The sequence below is a fragment of the Podarcis cretensis genome (assembly GCF_951804945.1).
Source record: "Podarcis cretensis genome assembly, chromosome: 15".
Lineage (NCBI taxonomy): Eukaryota > Metazoa > Chordata > Lepidosauria > Squamata > Lacertidae > Podarcis > Podarcis cretensis.
The window spans coordinates 26,319,332-26,335,814 of NC_137185.1; the positions used below are offsets into that span (position 1 = coordinate 26,319,332).

The 16,483-nt window shown below is 44.0% G+C and overlaps 3 long non-coding RNA genes across 3 annotated transcripts; 2 read left to right on the plus strand and 1 right to left on the minus strand.

The window, feature by feature from the left end:
- Positions 1-551: 551 nt before the first annotated feature.
- Positions 552-5,353, minus strand: LOC307203785. The gene is made up of 2 exons (XR_013833343.1): positions 5,206-5,353; positions 552-999 (listed from the first exon to the last, which is right to left on the minus strand). It is a non-coding gene; the product is annotated as an uncharacterized lncRNA (long non-coding RNA).
- Positions 1,029-3,281, plus strand: LOC307203807. The gene is made up of 2 exons (XR_013833371.1): positions 1,029-2,027; positions 2,062-3,281. It is a non-coding gene; the product is annotated as an uncharacterized lncRNA (long non-coding RNA).
- A 391-nt stretch (positions 5,354-5,744) lies between the features above and the next one.
- On the plus strand, positions 5,745-11,353 carry LOC307203789. The gene is made up of 4 exons (XR_013833348.1): positions 5,745-6,477; positions 7,470-7,518; positions 7,923-8,073; positions 11,035-11,353. It is a non-coding gene; the product is annotated as an uncharacterized lncRNA (long non-coding RNA).
- Positions 11,354-16,483: the final 5,130 nt, after the last annotated feature.

Genomic DNA, 16,483 nt, shown 5'->3' on the forward strand with positions numbered 1-16,483 from the left:
AGAGAGAGAGAGAGAGAGAGAGAGAGAGAGAGAGCGCAACTGTGTAACTTTAAAAAGTTATCTGATGGATACAAAATGTTGCACTGAAATGCACTCTCTTTATCTGTCAAGAACTGACAATATAGCAGCCTTTTCTTGCCCACATTCCAATCTACACATTATAGAAATTGAGATCTTTCATCATTCTCTCTGCCCCTAGCCTTGAGCAATGCTCTCCTCTGTCCACCGATGCATTTTGCACACCTTTGAAATCTTTATGGCTTTCATATTTGTGCCCTGCCAAAGTCCTTGGACAGGATAGCTACAAATTGAAACCAGTAAATAAAAGCTTAAATAGGTTAGCACAGAGAAATAATTGATCTGACACCGAACACATCCATTCCCACCCCCCTTTTGCAGTCTGTTTGACCTGAGGTCATGTCAACAAGAAGGGCCAAAATAGCCCCCAACCCTCTCTAAGGAGGTTTTGTCCTAGGTAGATGCTGTCTAAACAAAGCTGGGAGGTCAAGCAAAACCCTCACAGTCTGAATTATGAAAGGTATAAACAAGGCAACCCATAATTTCTCTTTTATTACATATACTCCAGTTTTCTTTGGCAGTGCCGATAGCTGTGGTTTATGAGGACCAATTAACTCATGACAGATTTCAGCGGCTGACTGAACTCACTCAGTGAGCTTCTCCCTAGTGCATCCAACCCTATACTGAGAAACTCATTCTCTTTTGAGCAGTGGTGAGGTGAGGCATCCATGGCACCCTGGACAGCTCCATGCAGGAGACTCTGGCTGGAGTCTTCCTAGGAGCAGAGTTCAACAGTTGCTTCAGCACCAGTCATCCTGACACTGAGCCTTCAATAGGTGCTGCAGCTCTGACTCAGTAGCTTGTTCCACCTTCTGTGACAGGAACTTCTTCACTTAAAATGACCCAGCTTGCTTTAGTAGCTGTGGAAGTCAATGGAGTAGGGGAGGCAGAGGTTCCACTAGGGTTTCTGAGATGGGAGTCCTGAGAATATAAGAATATAAAGTTAGCTTGCTGAATCAGGCTAGTAGCCCTTCTATTCCAGAATCCTGTTCTCCCAGTGGCCAACCAGATCCTTGTGGAAAGCCTGAAAGCAGGACATGAGCACAACAGCAATTTATCTAATCTTCAGAGTTAGAGGAGGACAGAATGATGTCCTTGGGTCAGAAAAGTGCTGGCACATCACGCCCTTCTTGCATAAGTTGTTCTGGTTTACTTTGTACATTGTGGACTATCTTTGAGGACAATGCCCTCTTCAAAACCCCAGATTCCACATTCCCAGCCTCATTCCCCGAAGAAAGGGGTCCCAACACCAGGGTTGAATCCTGTGGAAACCTACTTCACAGACAAATTATAGAATCATAGAGTTGTAGAGTTGGAAGGGACGCAGAAGTTCATCTAGTCCAGCCCCTCTGCAATGCAGGAATCTCAGCTAAATCATAGATGACAGATGGTCATCCAACCTCTGCTTTAAAATCTCCAAGGAAGAAGAGTCCACCACATCCCAAGGGAGTCCTTGCACTCCTTTTATGGTGGGCTCCTGGCTGTTTGAAAATCCTATATTATGTGCTGACTAGGTTCAGAGCAAGTTGAGTTTTCTTCAGCTCAGGTTCAGTGGGTGAAATGGCCATTGCAAAAGTTCATATCCTGCTCATATTTCAACTCAGGAAATTTCATGCTTTGTCAGCAAATCTTCAGAATTTTCCTTTCATGCTTGAACACTTTTCACACCAGGTTTGAAGAATGAGAGAATGAGTTTTAAAAGCTTGTGGCCAAATCTTCAGGGAGCACACTTTCCAGGCAGTGCTTTTACCCCAAAATCTTACAGCAGGGGTGGGAATCTGATGCCCTCTATATGCTGTTGGACTCAAACTCTCATCACCCCTGACCATTGACTATGCCAGCTAAGGCTGATGTAAGTTGAAGTCCAACAACATGAAAATTGTGTTGCAATGGCTAGCTTTGATCCATAATATCTTCCCATCTGCAAGTGTGTGTGTGTGTGTGTGTGTGTGTGTGTGTGTGTGTGTGTCTATTTCAATTTAGAAGAAGTTATTTTATTTTATCTGCATTCAAACTCTGTTTTGGAGACTTACTCCATTTATTCTCCATCTGTGGAGAAGATTCATTTAAAAGTGGGGAGGGGTTTCTTTTGCTAACAGCAGAAGGGGCAGGCTAGCAAGAAGCCAGGCGTCATGCTTTCTGCACTCCCTTCTTCCCCTTTTGCTAAAGCAAGAGAAGCCGAGACATTTTATTAAGCCCTCTGGAACATGTTTTATTATTGTTGTCAGTTGTTCATGGAAACTCTTCAGCGTTAATAACTTCCCGCTCACCGCAGGCCCGGGCTGCTTCGCTGAGGGGTTTCCTGGATCTAAATAAACACAGTGTGCTTTGCAAAGCGGAGGCAGCCAAAGTTCTCGGCATTCACTTAATGCTCCCTCGGCTGTCACTCTTAGCTGACAAACTCCTGGTTCTAAGATCAGCCCAAACGCAAAGCTGGAAGAGAATGGAGAGACTGCTAAACCAAACTGACTGCTCTTGAGTTCATCTCCAGGGTCTGGGGAACAAAGCCAGGCTGGGGAGATGGGCAGGGAACAGGGATGCAATGGTAAAATTGGAAGAGCATTAGGCTGTTATGATGGCTGCCCACAGCCACGTCCCCAAGGAGAGGACATAGTCCTTCCCCAAAGAAGAATAAAAACATGCAGACAGCTCTCTTGGTCCATTATTGTGTGTGCACGGGCAAGTATGTGCACAAATGTACATGCATACCCTCCAGAGAGCAACAGTTTATAGTTTAATGCCCATTTTATTAGAATCTGCATAACAGCTATCCTGTGCATAGTTTATTCAACTCCACTGGGCCTAGCAGTGCTTACTTCTGTCTGGGTTAAACTTGTAAAAGAGTATCAGCCAGATGAAATGCAGCCTTTAGCTTTTAATCATAAATTGCAAAGGAGTGTTACCAGTTAACTCATTGCTTTGACAACAATTACTTCAGCTCTGAAAAAATTCCCTGGATCTGCATTCCTGCTCACCGACAACAATGGAGTAAACTGAGGTTGACTTCAGTCTTGATTCTTGGTGCTGTGGTTACTGGAGGGTTTTCTACTCCTGCAGCACACTTCCAATTTTTATTTATTTTTACATCTCCTCTGGAGATTTTGATGTCAACTGTCCACCAGATATTCTGTAAATCTTCTAAAATTGGGTAGCGGTGTTGCCATTAGATGACATCTGAGGTCAGATTTGATACTGGGTTGTTGGCATGAAAAGATATTTATATCTGACAGCAGAAATTTTTAAAGATTTTCCTATTTGCCATATGTTGGAATGAAAATAATAAGCAAGCTCGACACTCTGGGAATATGGATTTTTCAGGTACAATTGCAAATTCAGGCTTCACATTTGAAATTCTGTATTTATTTATTTTTTAAAAAAATTGTTTTATGTATATATTTGTGTGTGAATCTTAGCCATCTTTTAATTCATAATTTTATTTGTACTCTACTTGAAGAATTCTTGGATAGCTCAGTTGGTTAGAGTGTGGTGCTGATAATACAAAGGTCACAGCTTTGACCCCCGTATGGGCCAGCTGCATATTCCTTCACTGCAGAGGATTGGACTAGATGGGTCCCTTCCAACTTTGTGATTCTCTGAAGTTTATACAGTTTCTTTAAAATGTTTTTTTTTTTGAGGAGAATCTTTTTTTAGAGAGGGGAATATGGAATAAGAACTCACTGTTGCAAGGGAAATTGTCCTATATATGTACACTTCATTGACCTCTCTCTCTCTCTCTCCCTCTCCCTCTTCCAGCATCCTTCTTCTGTGTACTAGGAGATAAGCACTTTGGAAATGCATGTGGCTGCTGCAAGGATGTGTCTCACCATTAAAAATAAAAAAGATCTAATGTTGTTCACAAAGGATGGCTTCTGGAGGCCAATTCTTGACTACATTACCGACACTTTGAATATATTACTGACACATTTGATTTTTCATTATCTGCAGTTCCAAAGAAGTCAGCATTAGGAAGCCATTCCCTGCAAGAGGGAGTCTGCCTGCCTCCCATCCTCTCTCAAGAGCTCACTCTTCAATCGCGTTCTGGAGATACTTCAGCCAAGAACACCAAACACCATTTTGTTCACCTGCCTGACTTTAAGTTTGCAGGTGACACCACCATAATGGGTTTACTAACAGGTGGAGAGGAATAAGTGTATAGAGGGGAGGTCCAAAAAATATCTACATGGTGCCTAGGGAACAACTTGCACCTTAATATCAGCAAGACAAAGGAGATGGTGTTGGACTTTCGGAGAAAGAGAGGAGAACTAGCCCTGCTGTACATCAGGGAGGGCTGTGTGGAGAGAGTCTCTTCCTTTAAATTCCTAGGAGTTTATCTCAGTGAAGACCTTACTTGGAATGAAATACAACCCAGGTGGTTAAGAAAGCCCAACAGAGACTCCATCTCCTCAGAATATTGTGGAAGAATGATGTCAATCAACATTTGATGATCTTCTTCTACCGGTCAACAATAGAAAGTGTCCTTTCATACTGCATCACAGTGTGGTATGCTGATTTGACATCAGCTGATAGGAAGTGCCCACAGAGGGTGGTGAATACAGCACAAGATATTATGGGCTGTCCCGTGAATCCGCTGGATGAAATAGCGGAAGAACGTTGCCTCAGGAGAATGAGGAAAATTCTCAGGGATGATTCACACCCTGGCCAGCACTTTCTTGATCTCCTGCCCTCAGGCAGAAGATATAGAAGCATGATTAGTCGCACCAACAGGGTAAAGAACAGCTTCTATTCATGGACTGTTAGGCTGCTGAATGAAAAGATGACAACAGGGCAACTGACTTTTGGGTTTGGTGTGTGTGTGTCAGTAAATGAGGGGAATTAAGACTAAGAGAGCTGAGTGGGGGGGTGCTCATGTGATCTCACTGTATATAAGCTGTACAAGTGACAATAAAGTATTTCAATTTCAATTCAATTTCAATTTCAATTCAAAACTCTCTTGAAGATGAGTTTGTGGACAGCCTTCAGAGCTCAGCTGGCCAGCTGGCAGGGCCAGCTCAAAGTCTGGAGGGCCCTTGAGTAGGACACCCTCTATGAGGAGTCTGTTTCCCCACTGCCATGATCTCACCAGTTGTTCCTCCTCCTCCCGCCCCCCTTCATCCTCATTGCTATCACTTGCTTATTTGCCAGTGTGCCAGACAGACCTTGGGTCAGCCTCCTGGTGACCCAGAAACCAATCAGGGCTGGGTGGAGTGTCCATCCAATCAGGAGAGAGCAGGAAGTTAACAGTTGGATCCTGACAGTTTAACTGTCAGATAGGGCTTGTCTTTCAGTGAGTTCTAATTAGGGCTTGGAAAGCACTTACAGTGGTGCCTCGCAAGACGAAAATAATCCGTTCCGCGAGTCTCTTCGTCTAGCAGTTTTTTCGTCTTGAGAAGCATCCCTATTAGCGGCTTAGCGGATTAGTGCTATTAGCAGCTTAGCGGCTACTAGCGGCTTAGCGGCTTAGCGGCTAAGTGGCTATTAGTGGCTTAGTGGCTTAGGAAAAGGGGGGGAGGGGAAAAACTTGCAAGACTCGCAAGACGTTTTCGTCTTGTGAAGCAAGCCCATAGGGAAATTCGTCTTGCGAAGCGCCTCGAAAAATGGAAAACCCTTTCGTCTAGCGGGTTTTTCGTCTTGCGAAGCATTCGTCTTGCGGGGCACCATTGTAGATCAGTTTAGAGCCTGGTTAGGGTTGAATTAGGGGTTAGATAGGGTGGGCAACCCAGATTGTTTCCTCGAGGGGAATGTAAAGATCATAGAAGAGGTCAGGAGTGTTTTTCTTGTAGTGTAAAACTAATAGGCATTCTAGGAGGAATTAGTTTATTCAGAGACAAGCTTAAAGGGTGAAATTTAGGAAAGTTCTCAACTTGCTAGAATTAATTTTAGCCAAGATTTGATTTCAGCATCAAAGGAGGGGATTTCTGAATGCCCATTTCAAGGAAGTTCTGTGGAGTTTTGTAGTCTAGATCAGAAAAAATGTGACCCCACACGGGTGTTTTATACCTTATTTTATGCCTGGCACAGGAGGGGACAAAAGGTTGGCTGCTCTGCACACAATTTCAATTGTTCAAAGAATGTGATTACAATTTGCCTCTATTGTTAAAGCTCAAGCTTGCAGATAATCACTTTGTTTAGCTTTGTTTCTCTTCCCTGCATTCTCAGTGGATTTTATTTGAAAAAAAGTGTCAGAAATCCTTTTGAAGCTGCATTTATTATTGTTAATAATGGACAAAAGTGTTCCTTTTAAGAACCACCACCAGTACAAAGCAGGAATATTTTACACTGAAGCAGTCCTGTTGCTATTGTAAAGTAATTTTCTTAGCTGTTTGCGGGGGGGTGGGGGTGGGCAGTGTACGCAGAGGGAACTATATTGGTCTCAGGAAAGGAAAGAGAAAAATGACAAAGGTGACAGCTTATTAATAGGAATGTTCCTGGTTTTCTACTCACAAAACCATGTAATTGCTGTTGTGGTTAAGTGTGCCAGACAGGCAACAATCTTGCAAAATGTCTTTGCCCTGACTATCCCTGACCTGGTTGCCCTCCAGATGTTTTACACCTGAGACATGCAGGCATCAAAAACCACAGCCTTAATGCGCTGTGAATAACCTTGTCAGATGTATCATGCCTCTGAACACCAGTTGCTGAGAGTTGCAGTTGAAAGCACTAATCCATTCAAAAATTTGTAATCCTTGTCAGAATACATACTTTTGAATGGATTAGTTTTTGTTACAATTGACTATTGATTTGCGAGTAGGGACCACTCCCACTATTGAAACTTATATTGGCCAGAGTTCTTGGTGTGCTTTTTTCTTGGTATATTTAATAACAAGAACTCCAACTTATTTAATGAGAGTTGCAGTTGGGCAGAATGCTGTTGTACTCATATCCTGCTTGAAGGCTTCCCACAGGCATCTGGTTGGCCACTGTGAGAACAGCATGTTGGACTAGATGTAAGTTTGACTGCAGAACATCAAAAGCTTTTGTTGGACTGGGGATGGGAAACCTCGGGCCCAGGGGCCAAATGCAACTCTCGAAGCTTCTCTGTCTGGCCCTTGGAACTCTCTCCAGGCCACACCTTCATTCCCTTGCTCACACTCCTCCCTGCCTTCACATCTTGAATGTTCTTCTTGGCTGGCCTGTGTCCTTGAACTCTGATTCTGTTTGTTGTATGCCTGGATGGAGGATAGAGAGGGGTGTATGAATATCTGTCAAATCTAGCCTATTGTACAAAGGCAGTGTTTTTTCTCTTTAAAAATGTTTAGAGGTACTCTCATTTTGACTCAAAAAACCCACCATTTTATAGTTCAAATCGGGGGAAATAAATACAGCAAAAGGACAAAAGTACAAAGAACATGCATTATCACACAACACTGTTGTCCCATCTTTTGTTTTTACAGAGTCACAATTAACTTTACACTTCTTTGCTAGCTGTGATGATGAAAAATGGTTAGTAATTTTCCTACTCATATTGAAACACTGCCCCTCAATGCGGCCAAACTTTCATCAGTAAAACACCGCACATCCACATTCCACACTGCTTCACACATTAAACACTCACTTCTGTCTGAAACTCAGGAAACACCATGACAGGAAATGAGGCCGCCATCGGGATTAGCAACAGAACTGACGATTCACTGTGTTATTCAACGGAACTGACGAGTCACCATGCTAGAGAAGAAACTAAAAAATAATAATAATAAAAATTCTTTTAGTTTCTTCACCCGTTAGGATTCACGAAATGTTTAGGGGTATGTGTATTCCTGTGTCCCTCCAGAAAAAAAGCACTGCACAAAGGTAACATTTGCATTTCTTGCTCCACCTCCTTTTGCATGGCATGTGGCCCTCAGAAGGTTGCCCAAGATGGGAATGTGGCCCTTGGGCTGAATTGTTTTCTTCTCAGCCTCTGAACGTAGGGAATAAAGTACCCCACGGGCCTTTACCTGAGAGAAGTTTACAGCTGCCATCCCAGCATTAGCAGATGAGTGCCTGAGGGAGGAACAGGTGAGTGGGTTGTTCCTTGACCGCTCTCCCTCCTCTCCTGTATACCTGAAGGAGCGTCTCCACCCCCATCGTTCAACCCGGACACTGAGGTCCAGCACCGAGGGCCTTCTGGCAGTTCCCTTGCAGTGAGAAGTGAGGTTACAGGGAACCAGACAGAGGGCCTTCTTGGTAGTGGCACCTGCCCTGTGGAACGCCCTCCCAGCAGATGTCAAGGCAATAAACAACTATTTTACTTTTAAAAGACGCCTGAAGGCAGCCCTGTTTAGGGAAGTTTTTAATGTCTGACGCTGTATTTTTGATATTTGGTTGGAAGCCACCCAGAGTGGCTGGGGAGACCCAGTCAGATGGGCAGGTTATAAATAAATTATTATTATTATTATTATTATTATTATTATTATTATTATTATGTGCAAGGAGCTCACTTGCACCTGCCTCCTCCTCCTGCCACTGGGAAGTAAAACATTTTGAAACCACAGCTTCCTCGGGCAAGGCTGTAAGTGACTGTGGCAAAACAGCTTTCAAATTGCGGCTATGCAAGCTACACACACAGAGAGAGAGAGAGAGAGAGAGAGAGAAGCACACACACACATACATCAACTTACACGGAGCTACTTAGAAACACTGTGCATTGGAAAGGAGACCAATGTGCTTTTTAAGCCCACGATGCATGTAATTGCAACCATAGTGATAACAGTGATTTAAAAATTCAAAACTGCATCATTTTTTTAAAAAATCACATGCCCAGATTCACCAACATACATCCCCAACTTGAGCGGTGCTAGTTTTCAGTAAGCTGGAAATAAAAGGAAATTTTCCCAATTCCTATTTATTGTGCTGGTCTCACTCACCTCTCTCCATTTTGAAATTTTCTTTGCTTCTTGACTCCGGAGTCTTCCTTGATAAAACCTTGTGATACACCTTGGGAGAGTTTCTGGCAGTGCTGAGCCTCCCTCCCCATCTCCCCCACCCTGTCACGACACAGGCAGCCTTAGTCATTATTCTTTGCAGTCTGTCAACACGTTCACATATCCTGAGTCCTCATATCTTTCCCCAACTGGCTATCTTCATTCCTCTATTTCTAGTCTCGCAGCCTTCATGAACTAATGACTACTGTCTCAGCAGAACTCTTCGCTGATGGGCTTGTTCCCTTCTTTTCAAAGAGTTCCAGGCTGTGATCACTGTCATTTCTTAGCTCCAGTCCTCTGCCCTTACATGCTAACACCAGGAGTCTGACAGCTGCAGAAGTGACAGTCATTGAAATAGGTGAAATGCCATGGGCAAACTGGAAATCCAGGGGATGTGGTCATGGCTCCAAGGACCTGGGAAAGGCCTTCCAGGTTATGGGCAGAAATATAGAGCCTTAGTCATCTGGATGCACTATTTATTCAAATTCCCAAAGGACTATCACACAGAAGAGGGCCAAGACTTGTTCTTTGTTGCTCAAGAGGGCAAAAGTCTAGACTGAATGAGCTAAAGTTATTAGAGGGTAGTTTTCAACTTAGCAGAAATGTCCTGCTGGTCAAAGCAATTCAACAAAAGAAGCAATTAACCTAGAGGGCTCTCTGTGTGCCAGACCTTCCAAGTGTCCCTATTTTCCAGGGATGTCCCCAATTTACAGAAGCTGTCCTGGTTTCTGATTTGATCCCAGAAGGTCCCGCTTTTCCTTAGGACACCACTATTTTCATCGGAGAAATGTTGAAGGGTATGGAGTTATCTGACCCCTAAGCCATCTGAAGACAGCCCTGCATGGGGAAGGTTTTTTTTAAAAAATGTTTTATGTTTTATATATGTTGGAAGCCACCCAGAGTGGCAACCCAGTCAGATGGGTGGGTTATAAATAGTAAAGTTCTTCTGATTGTTATTATTATGGAATAGGACGCCCCTATTTTCATCAGATAAATGTTGGAGGGTATGGTGTGTGTGTGTTTGTGTGGACTGCCCTTCACTGGAGGTCTGCAGTGGTTGGGCATAATGTAGCACTGGATCTCCTGTACTAAGCAGAGAATCAAAAGAGACGATTTACAACTCTAGGATTCTATTTCTTTCTTCTAACCAATCTCAAGGCTTTAAAAGTAGCCTGCTTTCATCATAACATCATTTGCTTTAGTTTGAGCTTTTGATTTCCTGTGCAAATTGAAGACACGGGGGTTCTAGTCTGGATCAGGACCTGTGTGTGTTCATGTGAAGATTAAAACTCCAAGTCCCAAACTGACGCATACTGACAATTTGTATAAAATAAAAGGTGAAAAAGGTAAATGATCCCTGGATGGTTAAGCCCAGTTAAAGGCGACTATGGGGTTGCAGGGCTCATCTCGCTTTCAGTCTGAGGGAGCCGGCGTTTGTCCCCAGACAGCTTTCCGGGTCATGTGGCCAGCATGACTAAACTGCTTCTGGTGCAACGGAACACCGTAACGGAAACCAAAGCACATGGAAATGCCGTTTACCTACTTGCACTGGTGTGCTTTCTAACTGCTAGGTTGGCAGGAACTAGGACAGAGCAATGGGAGCTCACTCCATTGCAGGGATTCAAACCACCAACCTTCTGATTGGCAAGCCCAAGAGGCTCAGTGGTTTAGACTGTTGAGGTCTGTATAAAATACCTTGTACTTAAAGGCATAGCTATGTAGCTAATGTAATGTGTAGTTTGGCCCTCACAGTAAAATAAAGTTCACATATTGTTTTGGGGAACTGCAGTAGGTTTTCTTTAATACCCAGTTTCCCTTATATACCTAACCAGAAGCTCATTCAGGTTCCTTGGAGGGCTTTGGAGATGTGATTCTATTTTTGCTTGGTAATTATTATGGATCCTTTTGGGAATCATCTTCCCTTGCCCATCCTCCCAAATGCTAGTACAGTGGGATGTACAGAGTTTGGAAAGTCTGCAAGGAGGCAACTGCAGTTCAATAACTGGAAGTGCCTCCACTAAACACGAACCCCACCAATCTGTTTTGTTTTTTTCAGGTTTCATCATGTGAGAGTAATTACCAAGACTGCTGAATTGTCACGAGGCAGAATAAAATAAAGATTACAAAGAACTTTGCTCACTAAGAAGCGGCTCCATAAATGATAATAAAGCTCTCAGAAGCAAATAAACAATTGAACTGAAACTGCAGAGAGGTATGAAAACGCCAGCTACATATTGACATCCTAATTGACTTATGGGGCAAAGGTCTGGATTTGAACCCAGTGAAAAAAATACCCTTAAACTAGAATTATTTGGGTGTAAAGCCAAAGGAATAATGTGGAGAGGCTTATTCAAAAATAAAAATGCAGAAAGAAAACAAAACACAGTCCAAGGACGTTTTTGTAGACTTAAGATCATCTTTAACTGGGATTTTATGGTTTGGCCTTTTAAGCATGCTGGGAGGTAAAGAAAGAGGGGGGAGTATCTATTCCCCCAAGTCAAAACCATTAAAGTAAAAAATGGGTTTCGATAAAGCATGACATAAAAACAAGAAATAACTGTAAATGCAATAGAAAGTAAATGGCATCACCTCCTCCTCCTCCTCCCCCCCAAGTCAGAGCTGCCTGTTGTGACCGCATTTTTGTGGCTGCAACGTGATCGCAATCCGGACCTCATTTCAAGGAATTTACAGCTTATGGTAATATAAAAATGATTCTGCAAGCACACACAAGCATTTCTGTTTTGCCTGAAAAATTAAGCGTGAGAAGCTATTTGGCCTCGCTCCCACCTTGTTCTCAAGCTGAGCAATACTTTACTAAGTTGGGCAAAGTTGGGTATCATTTGTAGATAAAATTTGTTCCTTTTCTGGGTTGATCCAGGTGATTAGTTGAGGCAAACCCACAAAGCAAAAACATTAGAATGTAAAAGAAAGCATCCTAATGATTCAGCCCAAGCTCCATGTTTCTAGACCACATTGTTTTCAACAGCCTCTGGGAAGTTTGCCTCTAGGAAGCTTGTGAACAGAAATGCTATGCCAATACCAGCCCTGGGAGGGCATCCATTTTGCCTGCTCACGGCCCATTGATTTGCTTCTCTTTCTGTGCCCAAACTGCAACAGCACCCAGAGAAATAGGGAGCAAGGCATGTGGAGGTTATGTCTCCCCCTCCTCACTCCTTTCACTGCTTTATGGACAGGCAAGGCCCAGGAGGCTCCAAGGATTGGTGATGGGCACCTGGAGGCAGTGGCGTAGCGTGGGGGGTGCAGGGGGGGGCGGCCGCACCGGGCGCAACATCTGGAGGTTAGGGAAATCCATGGGTTAGGGGGCGCAAATCCACGGGTTAGGGGGCGCAAATCCATGGGTTAGGGGGCGCAAATTACTTGCCTTGCCCCGGGTGCTGATAACCCACGCTACACCACTGCCTGGAGGGCACCAGGTTGGGTAGTGCTGGTGTAAGTCTCATTCACAATTTGACTGTTTTCTTTTGCATCGCAAAAATCCGTGGCTCTTCCTTTTTACTGAAACTCAGCCTGCTCAAGAGATCTGATGGATGAATGGCTTCTTAATTTCCAAACTCAAGATGAGGCCCTATTCTGAATGAAGAGGCTGCATAATGAACCTCAAAATAAGTGATTGCCAAAATCCGAAAGCGGAAACACCATGCAAAAAAGGTGGAAAGGGAGAACAGGATAAAAAGAAGAAAGAACAATTTGATGTGCACAGTGGGGCTCTATTTCTTCAACAATGGATGGCAGTTCAACATCCCAGAATATTATTATGTGCCACTTAATATTTCAATGCAAAACTGTACAATTCAGTTCCTCCATTGCAAGAGTCACAGTTTCCTTCCAGGCTGTAATATATGTGAGCTCATCTCCATTGCTGTCATCCACTTGCTGTGGGAAAGGCTGATTGACAAGTGATAATCAGGAGGAAATAAGTTTGCATTTAATATTTTATTATTTCTGCTTGAGCAAATGTGTGGGGTGCTTCATGCTGTGCATAAAAGTTCCTGCTTACAGCTGGTACACTGAAGAGGGGCAGTTTCGGTAAAGATGACCTGCTAGATCTGGACCAGTAAAGGGACACTTTACAAGGCAACTGGGAATCTGCTGCTTTTAAAGAGGGGTGGGAGTGATTATGTAGGAAACTGCCTTATATAGAGTCAGATTGTTGCTCCGTCGAGCTGAGTATTATCTACATTGACTGGCAGCAACTCTCTAGCGTTTCAGGCAATGATTTACCAGGAGATGCTGATGGGGATTGGGTCTGGGGCATTCTGCACAGACCCTCCAAGTGTCCCTATTTTTACAGAAGCCACCCTGGCTTCTGGTTCGATCTCAGAATGTCCTGCTTTTCCTTAGGACATCCTTGGAGAAATGCTGGAGGGTATGTACTGCATGCAAAGCAGACACTCTACCACTGATGGTCAGATACCCCTAAGGAGCTCATTTTGTTTTATGTTGTTTTATATGTTTTAAAATATTCCTAGGCTTCTCTATCAGGGAATACCTATCCAAAGTTGCTATGCTCTGCCTCCACTGGTTCTGAATATGCTTCTGAATACCAGTTGCTGGAAACCACAGAAGAGGAAAGTGATCTTGTGGTTGGGTCCTATTTGCAGGCCGAGGGGTTTCCCATGGGTATCTGGTCGGTCACTGTGAGCCTTCTGGTCTGATCCAGCAGCCAGGCTCTTCTTACATTCTTGCGCCTTATCTAAACACGACCCCCATCTACCTGTGCTTGTGGCCCATTGTCTTTTGATGCATGTGGCAGCAGCAAGACCCCACGTTTGACAACCAGCGAGCACTTCAGCGTTCCTTATTTAACATTCCAAGGCTCACCAGCCACCAAACTTCCATACTTTGATGCTGTGCCAGTTCAGCAGAGTTATTTTTTCGGCTGCACGTCGAGTATTAATTTCCGTTAACACTTTGCCCTATTAATCACTTTAACAATCAAATTAAGACAATTATTTTAATGAGCTAATGGATAGTAAAGAGCGGAAGACACACATTTATGACCACTTACAGCCAGAAGACTTTGATAAAAGTCAGCCTTGTCAATAATATATTAGACCATAAATGTGCTCAGCCAGGGGCAGGAGGATGGGATGGTGACTGTGATGGATTTAAATACGAGGGTGCCTCTGTTGCCGCTGTAATGTTTATGGCCTCACTGACTATTACAACCAAATGTCAGTCATGGGGAATATATATAGGCTGGGATTCGTTCCTCCCGGGTGCTTCGTTTATGAAGGCACATGGTCATACCGCTCCTGTCCATCTGTGGCCACCTCTCCTAATTCCTGCCCCAAAACATGCAAGTTCTTACTTGGAAGGAAGAAAGAGATCTTTACTCAGGGAAATAGCAGTCCAGGCTCAGCAGCAGACACAGTGCTCAGGAATCACAGCTCAAGAGTTCAAAAGCAAGGCAAGAAATGCAAAACTGGAGAGAAGTGACAAAGTTGTCCCAACAAATTTCTACACCCCACCCACCAAGCTTTTGAATTTGAGGCATAGCATGCTCACTTGCAAGGCTCACTAACCTTACAGGAATGTTGGAATTGCAAATTATCACTCAGTAGGGTGGGGTGAATCTGCTTCCATCAGCAAAGGCAGCACCTTGTTATACAGGCAACAAGGCTGAACCCCCCTGTTCAGCTGCTGCCACCTCCTGTTCCTCCTCCCCACTTGAGCTACTGGGGCTGACTCAGTGTAAGGCATGTTCCTATGTTCCTACTTGTAACACACCTTAGAAGAATTTGTATCCTCAAAGGTGGGCTGTAAGTAATTATAATGAAGACATAATACACTGCTTTCCATGTGCTTGGGACAAAAGGGCTTCTTGCTGCAGTCAATGCCTCATTAGCAGCCATTGTGCCCCATCAATGATCAGGCAATACTAAAGATTAAAGGAGGAGTCACTCTGGAGAACAGAACTCTGGGGCTCACTATGCAGCCTACAGTGTACCCAATGAATCACTTACCCTTTTGTAGAATCATGGAAGGGCTATCGAAGGTAATCTAGTGCAGTCCTCTTCTGATGCAAGAAATCCACTGCTATAGCATCCCTGATAGGTAATCATCCAGCTTCCACTTGAAAACCTCTAATGAAAGGGAGTCTATATCCTTCCAAGGCCATCTGATCCACTGTCTCACAACTTGTACAGTCAAGAAGTTCTTCCTAAATCCATTTTCTTGTAACTTGAAGCCACTGGACACAAGATCATGAGAAGAAGAAGCTGGATCAGGTGGATCATCTAGTCCACCATCCTGTTCTCACAGTGGCCAACCAGGTGGCTATGGGAAGCCTACAAGCACAAGACCTGAGCACAAGAGCACTCTGCTCTTCTGCAATTTCCAGCAGCTGCTTTTCAGAGGCAGCAAAGGAAAAAGGTAAAGGACCCCTGGACAGTTAAGTCCAGTCAAAGGCAACTATGGGGTTGTGGCGCTCATCTCGCTTTTCAGGCCGAGGGAGCTGGCATTCGTCCACAGACAACTTTCCGGGTCATGTGGCCAGCATGACTAAACAGCTTCTGGCACAACGGAAGCCAGAGCACACAGAAACACCGTGCATCCAATACTGAAGATGGAACGTAGCTATCAGGATTGGTAGCCATTGACATCTCTATCCTCCGTTAATTTGCTGGATCCCGTTTTAAACTGGGTTTGGGTCCTACCACCTGAAGCAAGGAGAAAATACATCTTGTTCATGATACACGTGACAGCGCTTCAGATGGTATCTTCTTAATTATCTCTCCTCCAGGCTATTGTAGCTCGGCGGATGTATCTGAGCAGCCATGCGGGTGTTACAGAAAGAATGAATGGCAGAAGCAAAGGAAGGTTGACGTTGCCATCCAACCCAGACAGGGAAGCAGATGCTGGGATCCAAGAGGTGCATGCTGATTAGGAAGCATGGAGTGAAACCTCTTGCACCAAGAGTCTGGAGGGGAACCTGCCATCCATGGAGGACTCTTTCTCACTTTGGGGGCTTATGCTGGTCCTGGTGTCCTCTTCAGGGTCTTTGCAACCTTTGATGTATTGATGAACGTCATGCCATGAAATTATTTTGGGGAAAGGTGCATATTTATTCTCTATTACCCTATCCTTTCAGATACAGTAACTGAGGCAGAAATGATGGATGCCTTACCCAAGGGAACACAGCGCAACTGATAAACTGAGCTGAATATATAAGTCAAGAGCTGCAAATCCTTAGCCCACAACTTTGCTGTGAGACCCTCAGAAATCCCAGAAGTATCTGGTGGATGACTCTTGGATAAAGACCACTGGGCAAAATAGGTCTTTGATCTGACTCTCTGCAAGACGTCCTGTGGCCTATTTGCTGTTTTTGAAAGCAGAGATGTACAGCCAATGGGTTTCATCCAATGCTAGTCCTACTCAGAGTAGACCCTTTGAAATACGGTGGTACCTTGGGTTAAGTACTTAATTCATTCCGGAGGTCCGTACTTAACCTGAAACTGTTCTTAACCTGAAGCACCACTTTA